Here is a 24,001-nt window from a genome sequence, read left to right as displayed (position 1 = left end):
TACCATAAAGCCAGAAAAAAGAGAGTAAGTTCTGTACATATCAACAAGATCTCCACAATATATTGTTAAATGAAAAGGGTATATAGTATGTGGGCAGTATGCTACGTTTATGTTAAAATGAACATAAAAAATAGATTACAATGAGACACTCACACTCACTAGGATGGCTATAACACAAACAAGCAAAAAAACCTAGAAAAGAACAAATGTTGATGAAAATGTAGAGAAAACAGAACCCTCATACATTGCTCTTAGAATGTAAAATAGTGCACCTGCTTTAGAATGGTTCCTCAGAAAGTTAAACATAGAGTTACTGTATGATCCAGCAATTTCATTCCTAAATATATACCCAAGTGAACTGAAGATGTATGTTCACACACAAACGCTTATACACAAATGTTCATAGCAGCATTATTCATAATAGCCAAAAAAGTAGAAACAACCCAAATGTCCATCAACTGGCTAAAGGATAAACAAAATGTGATACAATGGAGTATTATTCAGCCATAAAAAATGGAGTATTGACACATGCTATAATATGGATGCACCTTGAACACATTATGCTAAGTGAAAGAAACCAGAAACAAAAGGGCACATATCATATGATTCCATTTATATGAAATGTCAAAATAGGCAAATCCAGGGCTGGGCGTAGTGGCTCCCACCTGTAAGCCCAGCACTTTGAGGATCCCAGCACAGAGACCAAGGTGGGCAGATCACTGGAAGTCAGGAGTTTGAGACCAGCCTGGCCAACATGGTGAAACCCTGTCTCTACTAAAAATACAAAAATTAGCCGGGCATGATGGTGCTGACCTGTAGTCCCACCTACTTGGGAGGCTGAGACAGGAAAATCGCTTGAACCCAGGAGGCAGAGGTTGCAGTGAGTCGAGATCACACCACTGCACTCCAGCCTGGACAACAGAGCAAGACTGTCTCAAAAAAAAAAAAAAAAGCAAATCTACAGAGACAGAAAGTAGGTCAGTGGTTGCCAAGGGCTGGAGGAGAGGGGACTGGGGAATGACTGCTAGTGGGTACAGGGTGGTTTTTTTTTGGTGTGTGGGCTGGTGATGAAATGTTCTAAAATTAGGCAGTGCTGACAGTTATACAAGTCTATGAATATACTTAACCATTGAATTGTATACTTTAAAATGGTGGATTTTGATATGTGAACTATATCTGAATAAAGTCATTATTTTTTTTAAAGGAGGGCAAGTTGAAGACATCTTCAGATGACAAACAAAAACAGAGTTAGCTGCCATAGGACCTTACTGTGGAAACTACTGAAGAATGAACCTAAGACACAAGAAAACTGAACCCAAAAGGAAATAGGGAAATGCAAGAAAAAATGGTAAGGAAATATTTACAAAACATATGGATGTATTTAAACAAATTATGACTACTCAAAACTATTTTTAGTAATAATGGTTGATTTGGAAAAGTAAAAATAACAAGATAAACTGAAAAATTGGTAAACATTTCACATGGGAACAGTGAGCAAAGATAAAGTTTAATATGTTTTTATTTGGGAGGAAAGTAAATATTGATTAATGTTAGACTTTTTTTTTTTTGAGACAGAGTCTTGGTCTTGTCACCCAGGCTGGAGTGCAATGGTGCAATCTCGGTTCACTGCAACCTTCGCCTCCCAGGTTCAAGTGATTCTCCTGCCTCAGCCTCCCGAGTAGCTGGGATTACAGGCGCCCACCACCATGCCCAGCTAATTTTTGTATTCTTAGTAGAGACGGGGTTTCACTGTGTTGGCCAGGCTGGTCTCAAACTCCTGACCTCAAGTGATCCACCTGCCTCAGCCTCACAAAGTGCTGGGATTACAGGTGTAAGCCACCATGCCCAGCCAATTTTAGACTTTTTAAGCCTGTGTATTAAAATGTTAAGGGTTGGTTGGGCGCGGTGGCTCATGCCTATAATCCCAGAACTTTTGGTAGTCCAAGGCAGGTGGATCAGTTGAGGTCAGGAATTCAAGACCAACCTTATTAAATAAATAAATATATTTATATTTATTATTTATTTTTATTTTTTTGAGACAGTCTCACTCTGTCACCCAGGCTGGAGTGCAGTGGTGTGATCTCAGCTCATTGCAACCTCCACCTCCCGGGTTCAAGCTATTCTCCTGCCTCATCCTCCCGAGTAGCTGAACTACAGGTGCCAGCCACCACACCCAGCTAATTTTTGTGCTTTTTTTTTTTAGTAGAGTTGGGGTTTCACCATGTTGGCCAGGCTGGTCTCGAACTCCTGACCTCAGGTGATCCACCTGCCTCAGCCTCCCAAAGTGCTGGGATTACAGGCATGAGCCACCGCACCTGCCAAAAAAAATTAAAATGTTAAGGGTAGCTCTTCCTCTTCCTTCTCTTCCTGTACAATTCAGTCCTCAGGCCATTAGGTAAAATAGTACAAGGTGTCTACAATGAAGAGGAGGACCAGTGGCCCAGAGTGGAATGTCACTTTTATTCACTATTATGTCCTCAGTGTCTGAAACATGTTCACTCAATATTTGGCTCACTCTGTCACTTCCTTCTGAACCCTGATCAAATGTCATTTCTCAGGGAGGCTTTCCCAATCATTTCATGTCCAGTAACACTCACCACCTACTCTTCTCCTTTACCCTGTTTTATTTTTTCTTCATAGTACTCAACACTGACAAACCTGTTTTATATTTATTTGTTGATTATCTGTCTTCCTCCACTAGAATGTAGCTCCTTGAGAACAAGGACTCGGACTATTGTGTCAATTACTATGTTCCTAAACCCAGAACAGTGCCTTCCATGTGGTACATGCTCAACAAATATTTGTTGAATGAATGAATCATGTTTATGTATCTGAGATATTTTATAACTGAAAGGAACACGCCAAGCATGGTGGCTGACGCCCGTAATATCAGCACTTTGGGAAGCTGATGTGGGAGCATTGCTTGAGCCCAAGAGTTCAAGACCAGCCTAGGCAACATGACAAGACCCCGTCTCTAAAAAAATTAATAATAATAATAATGACAGAGCAGCTGATCAATTTCTAATTCTATTTATTGCTGCTTGTTGCACAGCATTTTTACAGTGATCATCTCTGGGTGATATGATAACGAACTCCTTTTTTCCTCCTATTTTCTCCCGTGTGCATCTGTTACTTTTACGATCAGAGAAAAAAATTAAAATTTACTAACATTTTGTAAATTTACAGCTTGAGCAACATTGTGACAATGAAGGGAAAACAAACACAGGAGTTTGGATGGGGAAATTGGGTCAAAAGCTTGGAGCAGCTAGTGGGAGGCAGGAGTGGAGTGGGAGGGCCTGGCAGTATGGCACCAGAGGAAGGTGCCCACAGAGAGTTGGCCCTGGAAGATGGGCAGAGGGCACCCAAGGCAAGCAGTGGCTTCACCTCCCACCTGAGCCAGCAACCTAAATTCTGAGTCTGGTTGTGGTACTAACTGACCACTCACCTGGGGCCAGTCACTTCTTCAGGCCTCAGTTTCCTCATCTGTGAAGCTCAGGTCTGAGGGAGACAAGCTGTCTCTCTCAGAGCCTTTCTACCTAAGAGGTGTGTGGTCCTAGAACCTGCACTGAGAAGCTGTGGTGTGGATGGGGGACTCCCACTGACACAGCAGGCCTCTGCTCTCAAGCTCTGTCTGCGAAATACTGGATGAACAATGTAGAATAGGAGAAAAACAGTATTCAAAACTATATGGGCTCTATAAGTTATCCGTGATAAATGCATAGAGAGAGAGAAAGAGAGAGAGAGACTGACAGTATATCTACTCTTAAATAGTAACATTTTTCACTGGGCAGGGTCCTCTTATTCATTAGTCACAATAAACACAGTTTCTGGGGCCTATAGACTTTTCAGGGACTCTCAAACATATTTGAGATACAGAAAACAAAATATATTGGCTTCAAAAAATTTTAAATGACAAAACTAAAATTCATAAACATTTAATCAAAGATCTGCAAAATATATGTTAACTAGACAGTTTCTTTCTTTCTTTCTTTTTTTTTTTTTTTTGAGATGGAGTTTCGCTCTGTTGCCCAGGCTGGAGGGCAGTGGCATGATCTCAGCTCACTGCAACCTCTGCCTCCCAGGTTTAAGCAATTCTCCTGCCTCAGCCTCTTGAGTAGCTGGGATTACAGCTGCCTGTCACCACGTCTGGCTAATTTTTTTGTATTTTTAGTAGAGATGGGGTTTCTCCATGTTGGCCGGGCTGGTTTTGAATTCCTGGCCTCAAGTGATCCACCCGCCTCAGCCTCCCAAAGTGCAAGGATTACAGGCATGAGCCACCGTGCCTGGCCAACTAGACAGTTTCAACTCAACATAGTAACTTCAGATGTGAGATGTGGGTGCATTTTAACATGATGGGGTATCCCATAGCAGGCATATCTGAGGCCTGTGGAAGTAAAGTGAGGATGGGGTGGATTATGGAGGTTTTATAGTTTCTTGAGTTTCAATTTTTCTACTATAAGCATGTATTATAAGAAGAAGAAAAAGTATTCAGTGAATGTTTTGAAAAAGTATGTAAATAAAAAAACCTTAGGAAAGATTTGGGGTGAAGAAATCCCTACTTTCTCATCTCAATAAAGGCTTGGGGACAGTCCTCTGTCTTATGGAGGTAATTAGAATCAAAAAGGAAACTCACTGGAGACATGTATTTAAGAGTTTACTCATTCTATGCTGTTCTCCAAGTTATTTCCATCCAGCAGTTTAGGATAAATCTGTGTATTGACACGTTGCTCTCTCTTTCCTTCATGGAACCATAAAATCATTGAATGTTAGAACATAGAGGGAGCCTTCCTCCTTGCTGTCACCTTCTCTTGGTGGTCACAGTGGGCTCTGTGAGCATGGGAGAGCCCAGGTTAGCTGCAAAAGGGCCAAGCCTCAAATGAGCTCCGTTGCTGCCTGGTAGATGGTCGAGGTGCTACCAGAGGAGACGGATGTCTTGCTCCAGGCAGGGAGGCAGAGTCTGAGTCTATGGGTTGGGAGACAATGGGGTTCTCCTGGTGTCTGTGCTGTTGTCATTCACAATGACAACAGCTGCTCTTCCCTCTGCTGCATGTGTTCACACACACATGCCCTACCTTTACACACGTGTGTGTGTGCACATGGGCACACTTTCTCTCTGCCTAGACAGCTGGCACCTCTCCCCCAGACATAGATGCCCAGACATTTCTGCTGCCAGCCAACTCACTCCATGGCTCTGCTCCAACTCGGCTAGAGCAGGGCAGGGGGCTGTTCCTGCTGCCTCTTATCTTAGCCAAGAAGGACAGTGGCTGCTGTCAGGAGAGGGGGTAATGAGGGGTAGAGGACAACTGGTCTTTGAGGAGACTCCCACCCTTTTTTCCTTCTCCCAGTGATCCTTCCTCCTTTGGCTAAAGGACTGGAGAAAAAGCTGTCCAGTCAGAATCCCTCCTGTCAACGGTGAAGGCCCAAAGCCCTACCCACACCGAACCCCTCAGCCCCTTGCCTGACAAATACTGAAAGTCAGCTAAAACTATTGGTGTCTCAGGCTCCCAGCTCTCCCATTTGATCCTGGAAACCTCCCCAGTCCCCCATCCCGGGTTCTTTTGCATGTTGGAGTATCGCTTGCTGATACAGTGTTCGATGTTTATACCTCTCAGTTGATAAGCATGTTCTGTCTAGAGAACGTCTTGTGTATTATTCTTAAAAGTTCTTACCAGGGACTCCAAAGGGGGTCCCTTTTGAAAAACTACTCACTGAGTGCAGTGTTCACTGTTCGGGTGATGGGTTCACTGGAAGCCCATTATGCAATATACTCATGTAACAAATCTGCACATGTACCCACTGAATCCAAAATAATTTTTTTTTTTTGAGACAGAGCCTTGCTCTGTCACCCAGGCTGGAGTGCAGTGGTGTGATCTTGGCTCACTGCAACCTCTGCCTCGTGGGTTCTAGTGATTCTCCTGCCTCAGCCTCCTGAGCAGCTGGGATTACAGGCACCTGCCACCATGCCTAGCTGATTTTTATATTTTTAGTAGAGACAGGGTTTCGCCACGTTGGCCAGGCTGAACTCAAAACTCCTGACCTCAAGTGATCCACCCGCCTTGGCCTCCTAAAGTGTTGGGATTACCGGTGTGAGCCACTGTGCCCGGCCAGAATAAAATTTTAAAAATGTATTGTAAGCATCATCCTTATTCATCGATCTTCTCTGTTAATTAGTTATCTCCTGTAACTTTGAGAGGGTTGTTTTAAGATTTAAAAATATATTTGCTTCTCAGTCTGTGCCTTGTGCAAACCAGATGCTCAGTTGTTATCAGTGGACCAATCTTTATCACTCACATTCACTAAAGATCAGTAAACCAGGCTGGGTGCGGTGGCTCACGCCTGTAATCCCGGCACTTTGGGAGGCCAAGGCAGGTGGATTACCTGAGGTCGGGAGCTTGAGACCAGCCTGGCCAACATAGTGAAACCCTATCTCTACTAAAAATACAAAAATTAGCTGGGTGTGGTGGCACACGCCTGTAGTCCCAGCTACTCGGGAGGCTGAGACAGGAGAATGGCGTGAACCCGGGAGGCAGAGGTTGCAGTGAGCCGAGGTCGCGCCACTGCACTCCAGCCTGGGTGACAAAGCGAGACTCTGTCTCAAAAAAAAAAAAAAAAAAAAATCAGTAAGTCAACCCCACCCCTGAGCTAACTAAATTCTCTAGCTAGACTGAACCTGCCCGTCCCACCTGTATCATCAAATTCAGCCTCAGCCACTGCCCAGCCTGGGGCACTGGGTAAACTTCTTTGCTTCTCTAGCCTCAGGATCCTTGTCGTGAAGACAAACTGACTGAGCTCGATAATGGCTCTAAGCATTCCTTCTAGCCGATTAGATTTTATAACTAAGTGCTTTTATAGAGTCTTTGCAGCCTTGGTTCCTCAGCCTTCTGGAATAAAATCACCATTGTCCCTTGCCATTTCTCTATCTGCACAACAGGGAGAAATCAGGGAGAAGGAAGAATAGAGGGATGTGGAGAATCTCCTTTGATAGCAAGGAAAATGAGCAGCCTGGGTACTAGCTCTAAAAGGGGGTTCTACCCAAAATAAGGAGCTCAGTGCATCATGGGATGTGTACTGCCCAGGGGGCTCTGAGTATGTAAATCAAGACAGGTGTGTGTATATTAGGGCAAATGTGTGTACCCTAGGAAACTTTGCACCTGTCAGTGGCCTCAGGCCTGTTGATGTTCTGGCTGTTCATGTGACTCCTGGTACCCCAAGGGCTTGGGCCTGGTTGTGCGGCTTTCACAGACTCCTGGGTTAGGTCTCTGAGTCAAGAGGCATGTGACTCTTGGTGGTTTTGTGTACCTGAGACTGTGTGTTGGCCTCATTACTGCAGGAAGTTCAGGTTCTTTGGTTGGCTTAGTGAATTACCCAGGAAACAGTAGATATAGGCTGGCTGAGCTCCCCTACGCTTCCCAAGCCAAGAAAGGAGGGAAGGGCCCTTCCTGCACTCCTAAAGGTCAGCATACCCTTCCCACAAAGGGGGCACACTATGAAAAGTCACCGTTGTCTCCTGAGGATAAGGCTTCACCTATGAGGCCCCTAGGGGGAAGTGTGTAAAGCCAAAGTCATTCCAAGATCTGGAGACAGGGCAAAGGCCGGTAACCAAGCACAGTAACCAGGCCTGCAGTTGGCTAAGCCCCAGAGTCACATCACCTGGAAAAGCTATTTTTATGTGCCAGACAGGACTGAGAAGTTGCCGCTGTCATCAGAGCCCAGGTTTCCCCTAACCCTGTCCCGGAGGCTGGGCCACTGTGACCCACCCATCAGGGAGGAACAGAGCTGGCCTTACTCCGGGTAGGCCCTTTCCCTTCTCCTCCTCCTCCTCCTCCTCCAGCTATCTCCCCAGCTCTGCTGTTGGGAGACTGCTGTCTACCTGTAGAGTTGGATTTCCTCCTCAAAGGGTAGCTTCCCAGCAAAGCCACATTACTGCTTCCAAAGCAGGGAGCTCACCAGTGTATACTTCCTGATTTTTCTGTCTACTTTCTCTAACTTGGGACATCTGATCGTTCTGCCAGGCCATGCAGCAATTCCTTTCCTGTCCTCCTGTTCATCTGAAAAAGGCTTAAGCCAGCTCTGCAGCTGAGCTCTTTGCATTTTCTAAGTCCCCCTTCACATACCTGAGGTCCCCTTGTCTTCATATGATCCCCGATGTACTCTTGCAAAATTAATGTGTTAGTGTTACAGCTCTTTGAGAATTTGTCTAGCAGGCCTTTGGGTCTTTACTGGAAAGCCCCTAAAAAAAATTAACATGTTGAATTCCAGGAAAGGTATCTCTCTATTATCCCCCACTTATTCTTTCATTTATTCATTCTGCATTTATTTAGCATTATCATTTTTCTATTGAAGATTTCATGCTTTTCTTATCAATTTCCCAAGTTCCTGATATATTAAGAAATTGAGACCTTGTTATTGTACGAAAATATTTCCCTGCCTATTTGCTTTAAGTTTTTTTGTTTTGTTTTATTTTTCTTTGAGACAGAGTCTCACTCTGTCACCCAGGCTGGAGTGCAGTGGCATGATCTCAGCTCACTGCAACCTCTGCCTCCTGGGTTCAAGCAATTCTCCTGCCTCAGCCTCCTGAGTAACTGGGAGTCCAGGTGAGTGCCATGACGCCAGCCAATTTTTGTATTTTTAGTAGAGACGGGGTTTCACCATGCCAGGCTGGTCTGGAACTCCTGACCTCAAGCGATCCATCTGCCTCGACCTCCTAAAGTGCTGGGATTACAGGTGTGAGCCACCACGCCCGGCCGCTTTTAGTTTTTTTTAAAATAATTTTTATTATTTAGTAGTAGAGATGGGGTCTTGCTATGTTACCCAGACTGGTCTTGAACTCCTGGGTTCAAGCAGTCCTCCTGCCTCAGCCTTCCGAAGTGCTGGGATTACAGGCATGAGCCACAACACCTGGCCTATTTGCTTTCAATTTTGTTTATGACTATTTTCTTCTTTTTCACAGTCATTTATTCAACAACTATTTATTAAATGTCAACTATGAAAAACCACTGGGCAAGGCATTTTGGAGACTGAACTACTTGCCTTTAGGACACTTTTTCCCTCCTACCTCCTACTTATTTAACTGATAGATGTGGAAGCTTTATAGTATCATCACACCCTTAGATGACAAGGCTCTGGGCCTTATCACTGAAATCACTTAAGTTTATATATGACTCACGTATAATAAAAGTTAAAAATTAATAAAAATGGCCAGGCGCAGTGGCTCATGTCTGTAATCCCAGCACTTCGGGAGGCCAAGGCGGGTGGATCACCGGAGGTCAGGAGCTCAAGAGCAGCCTGACTGACATGGTGAAAACCCGTCTCTACTAAAAATACAAAAATTAGCTGGGCATGGTGGCAGATGCCTGTAATCCCAGCTACTCAGGAGGCTGAGGCAGGAGAATTGCTTGAACCCAGGAGGTGGAGTTTGCAGTGAGCCGAGACCGCGCCGTTGCACTCCAGCCTGGGCGACAAGAGCGAAACTCCATCTCAAAAAAAAAAAAAAAAAATTAATATAAATATACTATATAATATATACAGTTACAATAACTCAAATTAGTAAAAAAACACACAAAATTGACATATAAGCACTTATTAATTAACTTCAATTTACTTAATTACAGGGAGAAATAAACCTGCCAGGCCTTGTGCTTATTGGTTAGTGAGTGTTTTCTTTTCTTTGTACAAAAGTCTATTTGGGGACTCAAAAGACAACAGGAAGTAGCCTGAAGGTGTAGAATCTGAGCTGGGGGAGCTGCCTAGGGAATTGCAGAGGCAAGTTTCACCAAGCTCCAATAACCTGCTGTCCTCACTGTCCCTGCAAGAAGGGACACACTAAGAGGACCAGATTTCTCATGTTGGCATTTCAGGGCATCTTGGTTAAAAAAGTAGTGGCTTCCAGGACAAACAGACTTGAGTTCAAAGCCAGCCTCACACTCTCTGACTGGATGACCTTGGATAAATAACTTAATCTTTCTGAGGCTCAGTATTCGCATCAGTTTTCTCTCAATGTGATGTTGAGACACTCCCTGTAGGAGTGTTTTGAAGATGAAATGAGATTATGCAGGCAAAGCAGTTGCACATTGTTTGGCACTGAAGCTCAACAAATGTTAGTTCTATTTTATTATTATTATTATCACCACTATTATTATTATCCTATGTTGTGTGCCAGAGGCTGTGCTGGGTGCTGGAAATGCAGCAATGAATAGGACACATGGTCCCTGCCCCATCCCACCTCCAGAGATCTGACTGATCAAAGGAAGCTGAGTTTTTCAGCACCAAACTGAGCCTCATTTACACACATGGTCTTATTATATCCCTTCCTGCATTGTCTTTTTGAGAAAAGTCACTTTAAATCAAGGAAAATTTTAGACTATGAATTATTTGAAGCCAACAATTTAACTTAATTCTTTCTCTGCTAAAGAGTACAATAATGCATATTTAGAACATTAGTGAGTCCCAATAATCTCTTTTATATGTAGAAGGCTGTCAGTCCCCCCAAGTACTTTCGTACGTATTTCATCCTGGAAAACAATTAAGTTAGAGAAAGAGACATTTTAGAAAAATTACATAATGGAGAAGTGTTAATAGAACCGCCTATGAAGTTGTGATACCTAGAAGATTCTACAAAAACAGAATTCAACTAGATATATACTTTGTTTAACTTTTTATTATGGAAAATTTAGATCATACACAAAAGTAGACAGACGAGCAGACTAGCTTACACATATCCAATCTTCAGCCACCAGCAACCCTTAACCTATGGGCAATTCTGCCCCATTCACACACACGTGCTTTCCCTGCTCCTGTATTATTTGAAGTACATCCTATACAGCCTGTCAATTCAGCTGCGAATATCTGTTATGCATCTGTAAAAGCTGAAGACTTGAGGCCAGGTGCAGTCGCTCGTGCCTATAATCCCAGCACTTTGGGAGGCCAAGACGAGAGGATCGCTTGAGCCCAGGAGCTCAAGACCAGCCCAGGCAACATTGGAAGACCTCATCTCTACAAACAAATTAAAAAATGAGCTGGGCCTGGTGGCAGGTACCTGTAGTCCCAGCTACTCAGGAGGCTGAGGCAGGATGATAGCTTGAGCCAGGGAGGTTGAGGCTGCGGTGAGCTGTAAGTGCACCACGGCACTCCAGCCTGAGTGACACGAAAAGAACTTATCTCAGAAAAAAAAATCAAAAAATAAATAAAGTTTACACACTTTTAACAAAGCTAAAACACTATTACACAGCTAAAATATCAACAGCAATTCCTAATACCATCAAACAATATTCAAGTTTCTAATTGTTTCATAAAAGGACACCATTTTAATATCTGCAAGTGGGTTGTGGTTCTAAGAGAAGGAAACATAGGTAAAAGTAAAGAATTCAGTTGAATTGCAACCTCTTTAAGAGCAAATAAATTCTCCTTTGTATTCATTTAGAATGTTTGTGCTTCTTTTTACTGTTTTAAACAGTTGCAATGAATATCTTTATACTTACATTTTGGTACTCTTGCCCAATTATTTCCTTAAGATTAATACCTATGAGTAAAAGCCAGAAGGCATGCCTTTGTTTTTTTATTTTGTTTTATTTTTGAGACAGGATCTTGCTCTGTCACCCAGGCTGGAGTGCAGTGGCGCCATCACGACTTGTTGCAGTCTCTACCTCCTGGGCTCAAGCGATCTTCCCATCTTAGCCTCCTAAATAGCTGGTACCACAGGCACACACCACCATTCCTGATACTTTTGTTTTTTTATTTTTGTTTTTTGTAGAGACAGGGGTCTCACCATGTTGCCCGGGCTGGTCTCAAACTCCTGGGCTCAAGCCATCTTCTTGCCTCAGCCTCCCAAAGTGTTGAGATTACAGGTGTGAGCCTCTACACGCAGTCAGCACACCTTTTTAGGCTCTTGTTCCATACTATGAAATAGCCTTCCTAGGCACACTGTGTGAAAGTGCCCATTTTCCTATGTTCCATGCACACACAATCCTAATAGTATTCTCTTTATTTGCAAATGCGGATATGGAGGGGGGGGCACTGGATTAGGGTGGGCCCTAATCCAATGTGACTGGTGTCCTTATAAGAAGAGGAAAATTTGAACACAGACAGACAGAGGGAAGATGGCCATGTGATGCCAGAGGCAGAGAGATTAGAGTTAGGGTGCCAGGAGCCAAGGAATGTGTGGGGCCACCAGAAACTGGAAAAAACAAGGAAGGATCTTCCCCTAGTTGGCAGCATGGCCCTGCCAATGCCCTAATTTCAAACTTCCAGCCTCCAGAACTGTGAGAGAATAAATTTATGTTGTTATGAATCACCTAGTTTGTGATATTTTATTACCACTGCCCTAGAAAACTAATACAGATGGAGCAGAGTGGTTTGTAAAATAGGGAGGGGAAAGGATTTCGACATGAGTTGACACCATCTACACATTTGCTGGGGATATGTCAGACTAACTCCTTTTAGGACACCAGAAGGCTGTGTTGGATCATGGGGAAGGGATGGGAAGAAGGCAGGCAGATAGTGCTATATAGGACACTAGCTACCACAAGGGTGATAAGAGTGGGTGTCCTCTGTACTTCTAGGGGTATAGGATATCTGGGAGCAGACCAGGGTGAGCTGGGAGCGGAGGTGCAAGGGACCAGAAGAAACAAGGCTTCAGAAGAGCAGCTCCCTCATCAGTATTACCCAGGGAATAATTCTGGGTACAGGCCACACTCCTGGGTTCCCCTAAGGCACACATTTCTACTCTTCTCACACCAACAACTCTTTTTTGAGATGGGGTCTTGCCCTGTCACCTAGGCTGGAGTGCAGTAGTGCCATCATAGCTCACTGCAGCCTTGAACTCCACAACTCAAGGGATCCTCCCACCTCAGCCTCTTGAGTAGTTGGGACTACAAGCATGCGCCACCACGCCCAGCTAATTTTTTTATTTTTTATTTTTGTAGAGACTGGGTCTCTCTCTGTTGTCCAGGCAGGTCTCAAACCCCTGAGCTCAAGTGGTCCTCCTACCTTGGCCTCCCAAAGTGGTGGGACTACAGCCGTGAGCCATGCAACGGGCCTATACTTTTTAGATTCCATACAAAGGAATACTATTCTGGACATTTCATGTAAATGAATAATTTAATATATGACCTTTTGTGTCTGGTTTTGTTAATGGATGGTACCGTGTAGTTCCAGGCTCTTGGTGTCCCAAACAAAGAACTGGACGTGACACAGATAGCATAGCAAAGCAGCAAAAATTTGTTATGCATAGTAACACTCCCAGAGAGGAGAGAGCGGGCTGACCCGCGAGTAGTATCAGTCCCAGTTTGTTACATTTCATGGCCTTTTATATGTTTTTTTTTTTTTTTTTTCCACTTGCTCAACCTTACTTTATCTCTTTTGACCAAATTGCTTATTTTTACTTTTATTTTTTGTGACCAAATTGCTACTGCAAGTCCTTCTTATTTTTCTTATCTTGCATGTTTCCGCTCACTGCTTACTCCCTTATGTACGTACTGCTTACTCCCTTATTTTGTATGTTCTACTTCTGCTATTTTGCATGTTTTGCTTTTGCTACTGCTTAAGCTAGCTTACATCCAAGGATCCGCTTCACCCCCAGCTTGCTCTGCTAGTCTCCTGCCTCAGTTTCTTCCAACTTGCACAACGTTCTCAAGTTTCATCTATGTTGTAGCTTGTATCAGAATTTCATTCATGTCCAAGTAATATTCTGTTGTGTGGATATACCACATTTTGTTTACCCATTCATCAATTGATGGACATTTGGGTAGTTTCCACCCTAGCTGTTATGAATAAGGCTGATATGAATATTTGTGTACACATTTTTGTGTAGATATATGTTTTCAGTTCTCTTGGGTCTACAACTAGGAGTAGAACTGCTGGGTTATATGGTATCTCTGTGTTTAATATTTTGAGGAATTGCCAAACTGTTTTCTGGAGTGGCTGCATCATTCTGTAATTCTACCAGCAATATATAAAGGTTCCAATTTCCCCACATCCTGTCAACACTTGTTATTGTCTTTACTTTTTTAAATTTTAGCCAGCCTGGTGGTTGTTAAGTAGTATCTCATTGTGGATTTCATTTGTATTTCCCTAATGACTAATGATGTTGAACATCTTTTTATCTGCATATTGGCTATTTGTAAGCCTCTTTTGGAGAAATGTCTATTCAAATCCTTCACCCAACTGTAGCCAGGCATGGTCGCAGGCACCTGTAATCCCAGCTACTTGGGAGGCTGAGGCAGGAGAATTGCTTGAACCCGGGAGGCAGCAGCTGCAGTGAGCCGAGATCACCCCACTGTACTCCAGCCTGGGTGATGAGCAAGACTCTGTCTTAAAAAAAAAAAAAAGTGGCTGGGTGCGATGGCTCACGCCTGTAATCCCAGCACTTTGGGAGGCTGAGGTGAGTGGATCGCCAGAGGTCAGGAGTTCGAGACCACCCTGGCCAACATAGTGAAACCCCGTCTCTACTAAATATACAAAAAATTAGCTGGGCATGGTGGCGGGCGCCTGTAATCCCAGCTACAAGGGAGGCTGAGGCAGGAGAACTGCTTGAACCTGGGAGGCGGAGGTTGCAATGAGCCGAGATTGTGCCATTGCACTCCATCCTGGGCAACAAGAGTGAAACTCTATCTCAAAAAAAAAAAAAAAAAAAAAAAAATTCCTGTGCCTATTTTCAAATCAGGTTATATGTCTTTTTATTTTTGAGTTGTAGAAGTTCTTTATATATTCTGGATACGAGTCCCTTATCAGATACATGATTTGCAAATACTTCTCCCATTCCATAGGTCCTCTTGCTTTTAAGTGTTACCTTAAGTATAAAATTCTAGTTTGCTAGTTATTTACTTTTTTTTTTTTTTTGAGACAGGGTTTTCGCTCTGTTGCCCAGGCTGAATTGTAGTTATGTGATCTCAGCTCACTGCAACCTCTGCCTCCCAGGCTCAAGCAATCCTCCCACCTCAGCCTCCAGCAATCCTCCCACCTCAGCCTCCCAGGTAGCTGGGACTACAGGCATGCTCCACCATGCCTGGCTAATTTTTTTTTTTTTTTTTTTTTTGGTAGACAAGGGGTTTCACCATGTTGCCTAGGCTGGTCTCAAACAAGCTGCCTGCTTCAGCCTCCCAAAGTGCTGGGATTACAGGTGTGAGCTCCCATGCCCGACCTGTTATTTACTGTTATACATTTAAAAATATTATTCCTTTGTTATCTAGCTTCCTTGATGATAGAAGGTGAGGGTTTCATGTCATTCATGCCTCCCTCTTCCAGTTTTAAAGAATGCTTGTAATTACATGGGCTCTCCTAGATACTCCAGGATAATCGTGTTTTAAGGTCAGCTGATGAGCAACATTAATTTTATCTGCACTCTTAATTCCCCCTTCCTATGTAATTGTGCTGTGTAACATAGGACATGAGCAATTGGTGGGGGTGGGGGTTATTACTTTGGCCACCACAGTAACTATTTTATGCCAGGTACTCAGCTAAGCACTGGTGAATTAAGCATGAATAACACACACTCCCTAATCTCCATCCATTCATGGGAGGAGCACCTCACCTGCCATGCTCCTGAGAATCTGGGGAGTCAAAGAAGTCTTCCATGAGGAGGTGATGCCAAAGCGGACAAGTGACAGAGGAGTCAAAGCTAGCTAGGAAGAGAGTAGAGGTTTAAGGGGAAGCGTATTATAAGCAGAGGATATCACCCACTTCAGAGACTCCCAGAGGAGAAAGAGTGTGCGTTCAAGGGGCAGATGAGGCTCAGTTGGACTCCATAGCAGATGAAATGGAGAGGAGCAAGCAGTGAGGCTGCCTTGCAAGGCAGGGCAGAGCAGGGGCTGTTAAGGAGTTTGGACTTAATCCCTGAGGCAAGGAGAAGTGATGTAAATGGGGGAGTAACATGATGAGATTCATGGATTAGAGACATGGCTCAGGCTGCTGTAGAGAAGGCACCAGGGAGAGCGGATGGCTCAGTGGGTGTGCAGGAAACCTCTCACTGAGTTTAGGGAGAGGTTTTTAAAACAGAAGAAGTTTGAGTAATTTAAGTGATGATGGGAAGGAGCTAAAAGTGGGGGATAGGTTAAAGATACAGGAAAGTGGGAGGAAGAACTGAGGAAAAAGTGAGGTTCCGAGAGGGCAGGAGAAGAGGAGATTCCCATAGGGGGATTAACACTTTCTTTTCTTTTTTCTTACTAAGACAGGGTCTCACTCTGTCGCCCAGGCTGGAGTGCAGTGGCACAATCTTGGCTCACTGTAGTGTAGACTTCCCAGGCTCAAGGGATTCTCCCACCCCAGACTCCCAAGTAGCTGGAACTATGGGTATGCACCACCACCACACCTGGCTAATGTTTCTTTTTTTTGGTAGACACAGAGTCTCACTATTTTGCGCTGATTGGTCTCCAACTCCTGGCCTCAAGCGATCCTCCTGCCTAGGCTTCCCAAATTGCTGGGATTACAGGCATGAGCCACAATGCCTGGCCTCTGCTAGTTCTGTATTCTCTAGAGTTGTCTTTACTTTGGGCTAGTGTGTCCCTCATTGTGCTGATCCTCTGTAAAAATTAATACCTTTTTTTTTTTTTCGAGATGGAGTTTCACTCTTGCTGCCCAGGCTGGAGTGCAATGGCACTATCTCGGCTCAGCGCAACCTCCACCTGCCGGGTTCAAGCGATTCTCCTGCCTCAGCCTCCCGAGTAGTTGGGATTACAGGCATGTGCCATTATGCCCAGCTAATTTTGTATTTTTAGTAGAGATGGGGTTTCTCCATGCTGGTCAGGCTGGTCTCGAACTCCTGACCTCAGGTGATCTGTCTGCCTTGGCCTCCCAAAGTGCTGGGATTACAGGCATGAGCCATTGTGCCTGGCCAAAATTAATACTTTTTATATTAAATTTACATATATATACATTTTTTCTTTTTGATGCCGGGTCTCACACTGTCACCCAGGCTGGAGTACAGTGGCACAACCTCTGCTCACTGCAGCCTCCACCTGCCAGGCTCAAGCAATTCTCCTGCCTCAGCCTCCCGAGTAGCTGGGATTACAGGTAAGTGCCACCACACCCAGCTGATTTTTGTGTTTTTTGTAGAGACGAGGTTTCACCATGTTTCCCAGACTGTTCTCCAACTCCTGAGCTCAGAGCAGTCCACCCACCTTGGCCTCCCAAAGTGCTGGATTACAGGTATGAGCCACCTTGCTCATTCTAGTTTAAACTTTTGAGTGGTTTGTGTCTCCTGATTGGACTCTTACAAATACAGAATTGATGCTAGGAAGGGTACCAGGAGATAGACGCACACAGATGGGATTTGGGAATAGGTTTGGTTATCCAAGGAGCAGTGCTGAGCTCCTTGCTAATGGGATATGGGATGCTGGTGATTTCCAGGAAGTGACCTCACAATGACTCAAGCTACCACATACTGTTGATTGTGAAATGCCAGTTGAAGCATATGTCCTGCGAGCTTAGGGGTGCTACAAGTTGACCACTGCAGCAGTAAAGATGACTCTGAAGAATGGCATGGGATGGATCCTTTTGAATGCACTTGAGCAGCGGTCTCCAACCACAGGGCCACAGAGCTGGAGGTGAGCAGCAGGCGAGTGAAGGGAAACTTCATCTGTATTTCTAGCCCCTCCCGTCGCTTGCATGACCACCTGAGCTCCATGTCCTGTCAGATCAGCAGCAGCATTAGATTCTCATAGGAGCACAAACTCTGTTGTGAAGCGTGCATGCGAGGGATCTAGGTTGTGTACTCCTTATGAGAATCTAATGCCTGATATTCTGTTACTGTCTACCATCACCCCAGATGGACAGTCTAGTTGCAGGAAAACAAGCTCAGAGATCCCACTGAGTCTACGTTATAGTGAGTTGTAGAATCATTTCATTATATATTACTATGTAGTAATAATAGAAATACAGTGCACAATATATGTAATGCACTTGAATCATCCTGAAATTATTCCCTCACTCCAAGTCTGTGGAAAAATTGTCTCCCACACATTCACTCTGTTTTTTGGTAGAGGCAGGGTCTTAATATATTGCCCAGGCTGATCTCAAACTCCTGGCCTCAAGTAATATACCTCTCTCAGCCTCCCAAAGTGCTGAGATTACAGGCATAAGCCACCACCCTCAACCAAGACTTTCTTAAACCAAATAAAAATTAAGTGAGATTACTTGAGCCCAGGTGGTCAAGGCTGCAGTGAGCCTGATTGCACCACTGCACTCCAGCCTAGGTGACAGAATGAGACTGTCTCAAAAAATAAAATAAAATACAAATTAACCCTTTATGACATTCCCAGTAACTTTCCCTCCTAAGTGTTCCCCACAAGTCTTTGAATTCTGTTTAATTTTCACATAACATTTAAGACATTTAAGAACTTATGTCTGTCTGTGTCATCCCTTTATGTCAAAAGATGTCTTTTTGTCACTTCCAGCTGGATCTACCATGAAAGACTTCTGAATCCAGGAAGAGTGACTGGGCAACATGTTATTCAGGTACAAAAAGATTTGGACTGTAACTCAAAAATGATCAAATAATAGTACATGCATCAAGTGCAATGGGAAGCTCTTCTGGAGAGTGAGAGAAGCTTCCGGTTAAGGTGACATTGAAGCCAAGTCCTGAAAGATGAGGAAGAGTTGTATGAGAGTGGGGAGGGAAGTGGGAGGTGGAGGGATGGGGAATGGGCTGGGATGGGATGGAGCAAACTGCCCGGGAAGGGAAACCAGCACTGTACAGACCTGAACAACAAAGATGGCATATTTTGTTCAGGGAATGGTGAATTCAGTGTGGCAGGAATGCTTTGTAGAGACAGTAATTTGCTTGTATGGAATTTTGCCTGAGAGACCTCATTGCAGTTTCTGATTTTTTGATGTCATCATCCATCACTGTCCTTGTCAAATAGTTTGGAATAGGTATAATGATCACAATAACCCCAAGCATAATATTTCGTTAATTCTCACAGAATCACAGGTAGCTGCCACAGTTATCCCCATTTTATGAATGGAGTGATGAAGCCTTAGGAATAATGAATGATTTGCCCAAGCTCACCTGGATATTAAGACTGAGTCAAATGTTGGGTCTGGTCTGACTTTAATGTTTGCTTTGTTCATGAGCACCACGTATTGCCTCTCCTATGCAGTTAAGCAGGTAGACAGGTGACAGAAAAGCCCATGTTTGTCTCTACTCACACACTTCCAACTAAATGTATGTATGGAGTTTCTACACCAAATTCTTCAGTGCTCTGGATATTAACTGGGTGTCCCATGACTTTATTCTGACACTACCTGGAGTTAGCACAGACCCCACAAGTTAGGGGCTCAGTCCCACGAGACCATCCTGACTTCAGATGCCAATGGCAAGTCCTAAGTTGTCACCTGTACTTTTGACCAACCTGTTACAAATCGGGGGTTTCCATAACTGTCTTCTTGGGTTTAATAATTTGCTAGAACAGTTTACGGAACTCAGAAAAACAGTTTATTTTCTTTTTTTCTGAGAGAGAGGGTCTTATTTTGTTGCCCAGGCTGGTGTGCCATGGTGTAGTCATAGTTCATTGCAGCCTTGATTGTCTGGGCTCCAGTGGTTCTTCCACCTCAGCCTCCCTAGTAGCTGAGACTACATGCCTGCACAACCACATCTGGCTAGTTTCTTTTATTTTTTGTATAGATGGGGTCTTGTTGTGTTGGCCAGGCTGGCCACAAATTCCTGGTCTCAAGTGATCCTCCCACCTCAGCCTCTGAAAGTGCTGGGATTACAGATGTGAGCCACCACATCTGGCCAGTTCATTTCCTATTACTGGTTCATTGTGAAGGATACATCTCAGAAACAGTCAATGAAAGAGACGTGCATGCTGGATGCAGTGGCTCATGCCTGTAATCTCAGCACTTTGGGAGGCCAAGGTGGGAGGATCGCTTAAACTCAGGAGTTTGAGACCAGCCTGGGCAACATGGTGAAAACCTGTCTCTATAAAAAATTAAAAAATAAGAATAATAACCGGTGTGGTGTTGTGCACCTAGGGTTCCAACTACTAGGGAAGCTGAGATGAGAGGATGCCTTGAGCTGGGGACTGGGGAGGCTTAGGTTACAGTAAGCTGAGATTGTGCCACTGCACTCTAGCTTGGACAAAAGAGCCTGATCCTGTCTCAAAAAAAAGAAACATACCCAGGGCAAGTTAAGTTCAGAGGGGCACAGAGCTCCCATGCCCTCTGTTGAACATGCGACCCTCCCAGCATCTCCTGTGTCCAGCAACCCTGAAAGCTCTGCAAACCCCGTTCAGGATGTTTATGGAGGCTTTATTATGCAAGCATGATTGATAAAATCTTTGGCTGTTGGTGATTAAGTCAGTCTCCAGCCCCTCTTCCTCCTGGAGTTCAGTGCATGAGGCTGAAAGTTCCAAGCCTCTTACCATGTGGTTGCATGGTAATCAGCCCTTCTCTTGAAGAAATTTAGGAGCTTGCAGTCACCCAGTCATCTCAACAACATCCCCAAATGCATTCTTACCATGCTGGAGATCCCAAAGTTCTTAGAGGCTCTTGTGTTAGAAACCTGGGACCAAGACCAAATATTAAAACAAAAGATGTTCCTGTCACATCTATCACTGAGGTCTTTGTAAGAGCTTTAGAAGCTCTGTGCCAGGAACCAGGGACAGAGATTAAATATATATTTCTTTTCTTTTTTTTGAGACAGAATCTCCCTGTGTCATCCAGGCTGGAGTGCAGTGATGTGATCATAGCTCACTATAGCTTTGGCCTTCTGAGATCAAGCGATCCTCCCATCTCAACCTCCCAAGTAGCTAGGACTACACATGCATGTCACCCATGCCCAGCTCATTTTTGTAGAGTCGGAGTTTCACCATGGTGGCCAGGTTGGCCGTGTTGGCCAGATGGGGTCTTCTTTCGTTGCCCAGGCTGGCCGCAAATTCCTGGGCTCAAGTGATCCTCCCACCTCGTCCTTGTAGAGATGGGATTTAGTTATGTCGTCCAGGCTGATCTCAAACTCCTGGGCTAAATCGATTGTCTCACCTCAGCCTCTCAAGTAGCTGGGACTACAGGCGCATACCACCATGTCGGGCTAATATTTATTTTTATTTTTTTCTAGAGGTGGGGGTCTCACTATGTTGTTCATGCTAGTTTCAAACTTTGGGCCTCAAGTGTTCCTCCTGCCTTGACCTCCTAAAGTGTTGGGATTCTGGGTGGGAGCCACCATGCCCAGCAATCACAAGGGTCTTTATAAAAGAAAGAGAGTAGGAGATTCAGAATTGGAGCAGGAGATGTGGTGATGAAAGCAGAGGTAAGAGAGGGAGATTTGAAGATGCTTCACTTCTGGCTTTGAAGATGGAGTCAGGGGCCATGATCCAAGGAATGGGGGTGGCTTTTAGAAGCTGGAAAAGCCAAGGGAACACTTTAGAGTCTCCAGAAGGAATGCAGCCCTGCTGACACCTTGACTTTAGCCTTAATAGACCTAGTTTGGGTTTCTGGCCCCTAGAACCGTAAGATGGTAGATTTGTGGTGTTTTAAGCCACTAAATGTGGGAAACTGCAAACTATGTTGCAGCAGCAAGAAGAAATGAACATGAAGCCAGGCATGATGGCTCATGCCGGTAATCCCAGCACTTTAGGATTTAGGCAGGAGGATCACTTGAGGCCAGGAGTTCAAGACCAGTCTGGGCAACATAGTAAGACCTTGCCTCTATAAAAAATGAAAAAATTGGCCAGGCGTGGTGGCTCACGCCTGTAATTCCAGCACTTTGGGAGGCCGAAGCGGGCAGATTACCTGAGGTCAGGAATTCGAGACCAGCCTGGCCAACATCGCGAAACCCCGGCTCTACTAAAAATACAAAAATTAGCTGGGCGTGGTGGCACGCACCTGTAATCCCAGCTACTTGGAAGGCTGAGGCAGGAGAATCACTTGAATCTGGGAGGTGGAGGTTGCAGTGAGCCAGGATCGCACCATTACACTACAGCCTGGGCAAGAAGAGTGAAACTCTGTCTCAAAATAAAATAAAATAAAATACTAAAAAATTTAGCCAGGCATGATGGCATGAACCTGGAGTCCCAGCTACTCGGGAGGCTGAGGTGGGAGGATCGCTTCAGCCTGGAAGAAAGTAAAGAAAGAAGAAATGAGCATGGTGGGCATGGGGACAGATGGCAATGTTAAATAGAATGGTCAGGGGTGGCCTCCTAAGTGAAAATTGAGTAAAGACTTGAAGGAGGGGAAGGAGCTGGCCAAGGTGCTGAGGGAAGAGGAGTGCAGGCAGAAACAATAGAATAAAGTGTCTGAGGTATGTCTGAGGCTCTGGAAGGAGGCCCATGGAGCAGACGGAGAGAGGGAGAGAATTAGGGGAGGGGGCCAGGGAGTTGCTGGGTGGGGATCAGTACAGATCACATAAGCCCCGGGAGCTTATTGCTGGGGTTTTGGCTTTTACTCTGACTCAGATGGGAACTGCGGGAGGGTTCTGAGCAGAGAGGCGACGTGATCTGTCTCCTGATTTAAAAGCATTCTCTGGCTGCTGAGTTGAGAAAGACTATGGGAAGATGTGGGCAGAAGCATGGGGGCCAAGCTTTGGCAACATCCAGGCGGGAGATGATGGTGGTCCTGACCAGGGTCATGGTGGTGTTGAGAGATGGTCAGAGGGGAGAAGTAAGGGAGGAGGCCAGGGAGTTGCTGGGTGGGGATCTTTAGTACATGTCGAAGACAGTCAACAGGATTTCCTGACAGACTGGATATGGGGTGTGAGAGAAGGCAGGGGTCAAGGTTGAGTTTGATTGTTACTGAAATTATTAAGTAATTTTAAAAAACACTACTGCCTTTCCCAATCCTACCAAGTATGGGATGCTAGATTAAAGAAATCTCTTCGGGCTCATTGCGGTGGCTCATGCCTGTAGTCCCAGCTGTTTGGTAAGCAGAGGTGGGAGTATCTTTTAAGGGCAGGTGTTCAAGACCAGCCTGGACAACACAGCAAGATCTGCTCTTTACAAAAATATTTTTCAAAATTAAATAAATGTAGCTAGGCATGGTGATGTGTACTTGTAGTTTCAGCTACTCAGGTGGCTGAAGTGGGCAGATCTCTTGAGGTCAGGAGTTTGAGGCCAGCTTGGGCAACACAGCAAGACCCCTCACTCTACAAAAAAATTTAAAAAATAACCAGGTATGGTGGCACTCAGCTGTACTACCAGCTACTGGGGAGCTGAGGCAGGAAGATGGCTTGAGCCCAGGAGGTCGAGGCTACAGTGAGCTGTAAGTGCACAGCTGCACTCCAGTCTGGGTGACAGAGCAGGACCTGTCTCACAATACAAATAAAAATACAAGTAAAATAATGAAATCTCAAGTCAGAGCCTTTTGGCTCTGCAGCCCTTGCAACCCCTCAGCCGTGCAGTGGGGTTTGCATCGCCGGGAATGAGGAGACCCCTGCCCAGTGTTGTTGCCTGACTAATCAGTGTTTTAAAACATATATTAATCGGGGTGGGCGCGGTGGCTCACACCTGTAATCCCAGCACTTAGGGAGACCCAGGTGGGTGGATCACCTGAGGTCAAGAGTTCAAGACCAGCCTTGCCAACATGGCGAAACTCCTTCTCTACTAAGAAAATACAATAATTAGCTGGACATGGTAGTGGGCCCCTGTAATCCCAGCTACTTGGGAGGCTGAGGTAGGAGAATCGCTTGAACCTGCGGGGCGGAGGTTGCAATGAGCTGAGATTGCGCCACTTCACTCCAGCCTGGGCAAAAGAACAAGACTTTGTCTCAAAGAAAAAAAAAAAAAGTATTATATCAACATGTAATGGTTTTATTATTAATATGTAATGAATATTAAATATTTTTAAAATCTTGTATTATATCAACATGTAATGGCTTTAATATGTGATGAATAATATTCAAAAACTTGTGTCTTATTTTCTAGTTTTAATATAATTATCTACAGAAAGAAATAGTTTTAGAGATCTTCAATAAAGTTAAAAAACGTAAAGGGATGTTAGACCCCAAAAGACTGAGAATTTCTAGTTTAGAAATATTCAGAGTAAGCCACATACTACTTGCTACTTGAACAATTTTTTT

At 44.5% G+C, this 24,001-nt stretch overlaps 1 long non-coding RNA gene and 1 other non-coding gene across 7 annotated transcripts in view; both read left to right on the top strand.

Annotated features, from left to right (window-relative positions):
- The window catches only part of LOC112134350 (uncharacterized), a 31,940-nt gene that overhangs the window by 3,139 nt on the left and 4,800 nt on the right, over nucleotides 1-24,001 (top strand). For 4 of the 6 annotated variants that reach the window (XR_010140749.1, XR_008527244.2, XR_010140750.1 and 1 more), the window contains 4 exons: nucleotides 1,205-1,348; nucleotides 17,047-17,139; nucleotides 17,341-17,537; nucleotides 18,387-18,447. This is a non-coding gene — a long non-coding RNA (uncharacterized LOC112134350). Of the gene's footprint in view, nucleotides 1-1,204; nucleotides 1,349-15,181; nucleotides 15,304-16,162; nucleotides 17,005-17,046; nucleotides 17,140-17,340; nucleotides 17,538-18,386; nucleotides 18,448-24,001 lie in introns of those variants that run through there. The other 2 variants (XR_010140748.1, XR_010140747.1) reach the window with 2 other exon arrangements.
- LOC112134467 (U7 small nuclear RNA) lies at nucleotides 8,171-8,232 on the top strand. The gene has a single exon (XR_002915893.1). It is a non-coding gene; the product is annotated as a U7 small nuclear RNA (small nuclear RNA).

Source organism: Pongo abelii, chromosome 6 (assembly GCF_028885655.2).
Source record: "Pongo abelii isolate AG06213 chromosome 6, NHGRI_mPonAbe1-v2.0_pri, whole genome shotgun sequence".
Taxonomy (NCBI): domain Eukaryota; kingdom Metazoa; phylum Chordata; class Mammalia; order Primates; family Hominidae; genus Pongo; species Pongo abelii.
Note: the sequence above shows the minus strand (reverse complement) of the source record. Positions and strands in the feature narration are given on the sequence as shown.